The sequence below is a fragment of the Photinus pyralis genome, unplaced genomic scaffold (genome assembly GCF_008802855.1).
Source record: "Photinus pyralis isolate 1611_PpyrPB1 unplaced genomic scaffold, Ppyr1.3 Ppyr1.4_LG2, whole genome shotgun sequence".
Classification (NCBI taxonomy): Eukaryota; Metazoa; Arthropoda; class Insecta; order Coleoptera; family Lampyridae; genus Photinus; species Photinus pyralis.
The window spans coordinates 15,819,160-15,826,245 of NW_022170403.1; the positions used below are offsets into that span (position 1 = coordinate 15,819,160).

The 7,086-nt window shown below is 37.8% G+C and overlaps 1 long non-coding RNA gene across 1 annotated transcript; it reads left to right on the top strand.

The window, feature by feature from the left end:
- The first annotated feature begins 548 nt into the window (after positions 1-548).
- On the top strand, positions 549-1,121 carry LOC116164571. The gene is made up of 3 exons (XR_004143939.1): positions 549-716; positions 770-877; positions 929-1,121. It is a non-coding gene; the product is annotated as an uncharacterized LOC116164571 (long non-coding RNA).
- Positions 1,122-7,086: the final 5,965 nt, after the last annotated feature.

Sequence of the window (7,086 nt, forward strand, 5' to 3'; positions counted from 1 at the left end):
AAGAATAGGACAAGAAAAGAATAAGGATAAGAAAAGAAGAGGGAGAAGAATAGAAGGGGGAGAGGAATGGAAGGAATATGGATTGTAACGCACTTAACCCGTCAGTTATGGACTAGGAAAAATGTGCCCTTTGTCAATGTGTTTCATCCGAAAAACTAATTGACCCGGGAAAGAGCAAAGGTCTGACTCCCGAAGACTGCTACAAGATCCTGGAGGAAGTGTAACGGTTTTAATTCTTCTCACCGTTCATTTTCTCTATGCTACGGATTCTTACAGGCCGATATTAGGTTACGCCACTGACATATTGCAAATTGGGAATATTTTCTATGTTTTTGCGCATGTGCGTTATTCCACCGACACGTATTAAGCGGTGAATATTTCATTCATTGGTGCTTGCTTTAAAAACGAACAGGTGTGATGGCGTCTTGAAAATTTTCATGGGCATAATATAGTTACATATCGCCGAATTGCGGATNGTTTTTGCGCATGTGCGATACTCCACCGACACGTATTAAGCGGTGAATATTTCATTCATTGGTGCTTGCTTTAAAAACGAACAGGTGTGATGGCGTCTTGAAAATTTTCATGGGCATAATATAGTTACATATCGCCGAATTGCGGATTTCCGAGTCCATGAATAATCGATGTTTTGGAGATTGGTTTGTTAGACCATTTTATCCATTTACCGTTACGGGATCTGAATACATTTGCTTGACGTAAGTAACATCTGCGTATCATTTCTATTGTCACAGCCACGCTGTTCTTTTAGATAACGCACCTGTTCTTCGCATCACCTAAGCCAGAGCTTTGATTGCCGATAACCTCGAGGCATCTCGTTAATTAACGAGTTTTAAAAAGCCCTCTTTTTAATTAAGAGGTATGCTTAAATCTTGGCCAAAAACCAGTATTAATTCCGACATTGTTTTAGGGTTTTACTTTTCCTGTTTTTTTTGTATCGCACGTAATTATCTCATGTCAAACTTGTGGTCACGCATGGTTGGTTTCCCACTGCTGGACCTTATTGTCATCCGATTGTCCACCTAGAGGCCGATTGTAGCGGTTATTACCCGAGCTGAGGGCTCCCGGATATCCTGAGATTTGTAACCACAGGGGTGGACAACCGACACACGAAGAATCTTAAGGGGAGCAGGAACACCACGTAGCCGCCACGTTTCCGGAGAACGGTGAAATAAACTTAGCCTTTCGATATTAGTACTATTTGCTATTGCATAGGCACTCCTATTGTTAATCTTAAGCGAAGGGTTACGCTCGCATCTGGGGCACTTTACCGATCGGAGGTACAAAGTAAGGGGATAGGAATAATTGGTACATTTACGGGTCATACTGCTGTGGATCCCGTTGAATTTGTAAGCGCATGAGTACTCATACCGCCTTGTTAACTAAGCAACCCCGTACCACGTCATTAAAGTGTTTAGCTTATAATTAATGCCTAGAACTATCAATTTATGCAACACCGTTTAATCCAGGCTGCTTGGCCACTGCCGACCTAACTATAAAAAGGGAAAAGCAAGGGTGGGAAGACCATTTTGTTTGCGGATAGACTACTATTTGGGAAGCGTGGGTTAATTTAACCCACGGGCTTCGCATCGGTTGCCGCTCACTAATTTTTGCATGTGATATTACCTGTGGGTTAGTCATTAGTTGTTATATATATATCTACTTTAGTAGTCGATTTTATACATATTTATTGTTACTTGTTATACTGTGTGTTTTGGGGTACCTTAAATTGATTCTGTGATTATTTGCATGTGTAATTGCAATACTGTTGGTTACCAATTATACTATCACCGTTGAAGTTACCTCCAGTGTTTTGAATTATTGCTCGTTCCTACAGGGTATTTATTGCCCTGCCGTGGTATCAACCTTCCTTGTTCAGGTTGAACCGAAGACCTTCTCTAGTAGTGAACAAGGTGGCGCCCATTTATTGTTTGAGGTGGTAAGTCAAATCGTTAGTCGAACGCCCTACCCTGAGTATTATAGTTTCGTGTGGTTTAATTTAATTGAGCCGCTAGCTGAGGCATCCCCTTTATTTAACGTGGGGTTTGTAAATCAGCGCCACTCAAACTTAGCGTTACAGAAGTCATTAATTCATTCAAGAGCCTAGGAACCGTCCCGGTAAAGATAGACATATCACTACTAGATGAAGGGCGGAGGAGATACGTTAATGAACCACAACGCAAAGTGGCACAAGTCTTGAAGGGCATTCGGTTCCGGTTCCCTAAGCCTTTTTTTAGTTAGCGCTTCCATTGTCTTTGAGTTCCGCTTTAGGCGGCACGACTTGTGCCACTTTGCGTTGTGGTTCATTAACGTATCTTTTAACCCCCGCCCTTCATCTAGTAGTGATATGTCGATCTTTACCGGGACGGTTCCTAGGCTCTTGAATGAATTAATGACTTCCTCCAGGATCTTGTAGCAGTCTTCGGGAGTCAGACCTTTGCTCTTTCCCGGGTCAATTAGTTTTTCGGATGAAACACATTGACAAAGGGCACATTTTTCCTAGTCCATAACTGACGGGTTAAGTGCGTTACAATCCATATTCCTTCCATTCCTCTCCCCCTTCTATTCTTCTCCCTCTTCTTTTCTTATCCTTATTCTTTTCTTGTCCTATTCTTCTCCTTCCATTCTTCTTTTCTTTATCTGACTTAAATTAACTGTACTCCCTTTATCTGTAAACAAAAGAAAAAAATATATGTGGCAATGAACGTTACACACGTAACGAAGCTGACACGTTTTGGGCCGTATCCGTTTCTTTCGCGTTTAGCGGAGTTAAAATACTAAAAACTAGGATTTTGTGCAATATAATAATTTTTAAGAGCTATTAGAAAGGCTAGAAGAATGGTTTTCTTAAAACCAGGGGTTATTGAATTATAACCAAAGTACGCAACTGCATGAATACGAAAACCTCGGATTTTGACGTCATTTCCGGTAACCGGAAGTAGGAAGTAGTCGTGTAATATATCGCTGTAAAGGTATTTTTAAGAGCTATAAAAAAGAACAGAAGCATGTTTCAATAAAAACTCATGGTTCCCGCAGAATAAGGCACTCCCCATATTAAGTAAGGCCTAATCTTTGAACAACCGCCATTTTGTTTTTTGATAACTTTTTGTAGGCCTCCCGATCTTAAAATCATCAGGACTATACCCTGATCAATACCTGTGAGTTTCATGCTTTCTTCATCTAACGCACAATTTTTACTGAAATCTGTCAGACTTTGTCTTTATTATAATAATTTTGTGCAGAAGCAAGTGAACTAAAGCTGTTGAGAAGATTAAAGCGGTTTGTTCGTTTTATGGAAAAGCCTGTCAAGTTGAAAAAGCTGGCTGTTGTGGCACGTGAGGCCTTCTGTTATGGTTCTCTTGTTATTAAAAGTTTCTAGAATCTAGAGATCGTTCCACGACTAAAAGGTGGTGAAATGCTCGTGGGTAAATCCGAAATTTTGCGATTGCACGAAATAAATTATACTTGTCAGATGTTAATGAAAGGTTATGTGGTTGATCTTTTAGAATTTTTTGAAGTTGATTGAGACTACCGAGTCTTCAAATAACTAATTTAGATCAATATTGGCATTTTTCTTCGTGGCAGATGCCGGCAGTGTACGGAGGGAGATTTGTTTGAGCTAGGTGTTTTGTGGGTGGTGTAGTTGCCCGCATACCATTGCAGACAGCAATATGCAATTTTATCCATGTATAAGATTCGAAAAAAAAATTAAAATGCAAAGGACGCTCCCGTTACACAATCATTTACTACCATTAGCAACTGAACTCCCGCACTCTTAAAATTCTTTGCCTCAATTTAGCTCTTCATATAAGTTATACTTGTACTGGTCCTGGTTAATAAAATAAATTGGTGGTCATCCACACAGAAAAACCGAAATTTTCCGATTTTGTTTTTATTTTTTGCTGATGTTATTTAAACAGATACAACAAGAAAGACAAGAGACACTTTCTCATTCCCACTTTTTGAGCTCCACAAGACCACGTTAAGAGATTTTCAATACAACGTTTCGTTTCAGAGAAATCATCAACTTCATGTTTTTATATGGCCCATAAAAGCAGTACACCCTGTATTGAACAGCATTTTTTATTATGAATACAACGATGTACAACACACATACACAAAAATAAAACTGTTGACGCCAACAGGCGGGGCACCTGCACACAACGCCCAAATCTTACGAGAATACCTATTGGACAAATTTCCTGGAAATTAGAAAAACTTGTTAGCTTGTTGCTTGCACGATTAAGATGTTGTGCCCGGGTGCCCCATCCTGTTGAAACCAACGATCTCCAACTTATGTTTTTATTTGTGTAATGTACATCGTTGTATTCGTAATAAAAAGTGCTACTAAATACAGTGTGTATTTTTTTCGCGGACCATTAAAAAATGGCATTTTTCAATTTAATTTGAATGCGATTGCGATCGCTTCTGTTGAAAGAACCAATCAGATGCTTAACCGTAAGAGACACCTTGCCCTTTTAGTTTTCCCTTCTCTCTCACCTACAGTACCTATCCGTGCTTAGCACTGGCGCGCGCATTCCATTTATTATTTGTCGATGGGCCAAACGTATCAATTACCTATTTATTATTATATATTCCTATGAACGTTTGGCGTTTAGATATGATCCCACAGTCGATTATGCCGGAGATAAATCGGTCGATTTTGGAAAAATGAACAAAATTTGTCAATATTGCAGTGCTTTGAGGTTGCAACTAGAATCTGCAGGATTATGAATTCATTACTGTAACAAACATCATACACATCCATTCCAACATATAACCACGAATATGAAAATTATAAACACCCCTTAATTCTATATCCTCTTCTCTTTGCTTTCTCGCAATTGCAATTTTCTTCCTCTTCGGTATTTATCTTTGGCGTGCAAGTTTCTCTTTCGCTTTGATATTTTAGTGGCTCCATCGGCACGTTTTTACGGATGAGTATTTTGCATTTGGACAATTCGAGGTATTATTACGCAGCATATTTTTCTCATTACGTGTTAGTGTTTTAGGGATTTAACTTTTCTCACCCAATGCTTATAGTTTCTTTATTATTATTTCGTTTGAATTACCTTTTACGTTGATTTACATGGATTATACTTACCGCCCACCGAGTACGTGGATGATTTAGCATTTTTATTTGGACCCGTCATTTTAACAAGCTTGAGAGCGGCGCACGACGCCATAGACAAGTTTCTACCTTACCGGCTGCGAAAATTCTACTTCAATTCTACTAAACAGCTGATTTTACCTGTAACCTAATTAAATGAAGTTTGTTCATATTCGATATTGTTCTTGAATTGTAACCCCAAGTATATTTACAAAACCTTGGAGAACATTGTTGTTGTACCTATATCGCCCCGTTATACCTGACGCTACGTACTTTGTGTTTGTCGTTACCGAAGATTTGATTTTACCATACCGATCTTGTCGACGATCACTTTTGTTACTCCGTTAAATGTACCCATAGGAGTGTATGACCGAATGCGCCTTCAGGGTGTGAATAAAGAATGTGCGTTGGTATCAATGGGATTGAAGAAATGTCACTTTTTGCTTTGGTCGTGATAGTGACAGGTAAAAATTTTGCGAAAGGTGTATAAAACTTATGAAATTCCTGAGGCATCAAGTTAAAATTTTAAACATTTAAACCGTACAAAGATTGCGTTTTAATACTGTTTTTGATACGGTTCGGGATTAAAGAGTGTACACCCTGTGTGTAGAACTTATATCTAAAGGATCGGAAACCAAGTTTTAATAAAAAGATCTTTTCTAAACCGAACAGAATAAATAAAACGTACGTTGTGATTATGAGGGCTTTTCTGTTTAAAAGCACAATTCATATAATGTACTTAAAGTCTATAATGTGAGATAGGATGCGATGCTCAAGAGGGTAGGTAAGTCAAGAAAATAACGTGTTATTTTACAAATACTTTATTACCGTTGTCTTCACGAACAATCTAAATCGTTGTAATTTAGGAAATCTCTTTTCCAGTGAATCAGATTGATGCATTAAATCAAACCGGATCCTTTTTTAACCCTTTTAAATAAAACGTATAAATTTCATTCAAATGCAAATTTGGAAATTCGCGTCCTTTTGTTTTATACATACTGCAGCACACAATAAACAACCGGTTAGACGTGCTACCAACAATTCCTTCTTTTAGACCAAATATGGGATGAGGATTTGTAATTTGTTCATTTTAAAACGGGAAGCGAAAAACGCATCGACAAGGGGAAGAGCAGTTAAAATACCCATCAAGCGTATCTAATTAACTGTTATTATCTAAAGAGAATACAAAAGAGAATTTCAAGTGCCTCTCACGATGCTTAGGAAACTTTATGATTACGTTCTAAAATATTACCTACTTCCACTATGCCCATAAATACGTAATGCAAATTTGCTATTGAAGTAGAAGTAATTTTTTCTATATTCGTCTTCATGAACGTCCTATTAAAATTCTCCGTCTGTAGGTATATATTGATTAAGGGAATTTTAATCCTGCAAAAAACTCGAGCTCCGGCAACGCCTTACTTTCAAATGTTTACTCTTGAATAAATTTTATCTCCATTCAATATTGGATGGCATGGGAGCCATTAAAAACAGAAATTATTCAATTACGTATTGCTTGCGAAAATAGCAATTTAAATATTAAAGCATTCTTGCTAAATAGGTATGACTTAATGTTACAGTATTTTTTGTTGATACATACCTTTGGTATTGCTTAATTATAGGTGACCATATCAACTGTATAAGATATACATATTATTTATTTTTTAATTATTATTTTTTATTAATTGAAGTTACATATTTATTTAGACTTCGTGGAATACATACGGTAGAAATTCTCTTAGTGTCACAGACATAAATGATAGCAATTAATCGTACATCTAAAGGGCCCCATACACGAAACGATCCGTCGTCACGATCGATCTGAAGCGATATCGTGACAATAGATCGCCCAAAGCTTACCACTCACACACGAAACGATTGGTCGTTACGATCGATCGCTTACAACCGAACCATCGTGATTAAATAATTTAAGAAGTCATACGTGCCCTGTCGAATTG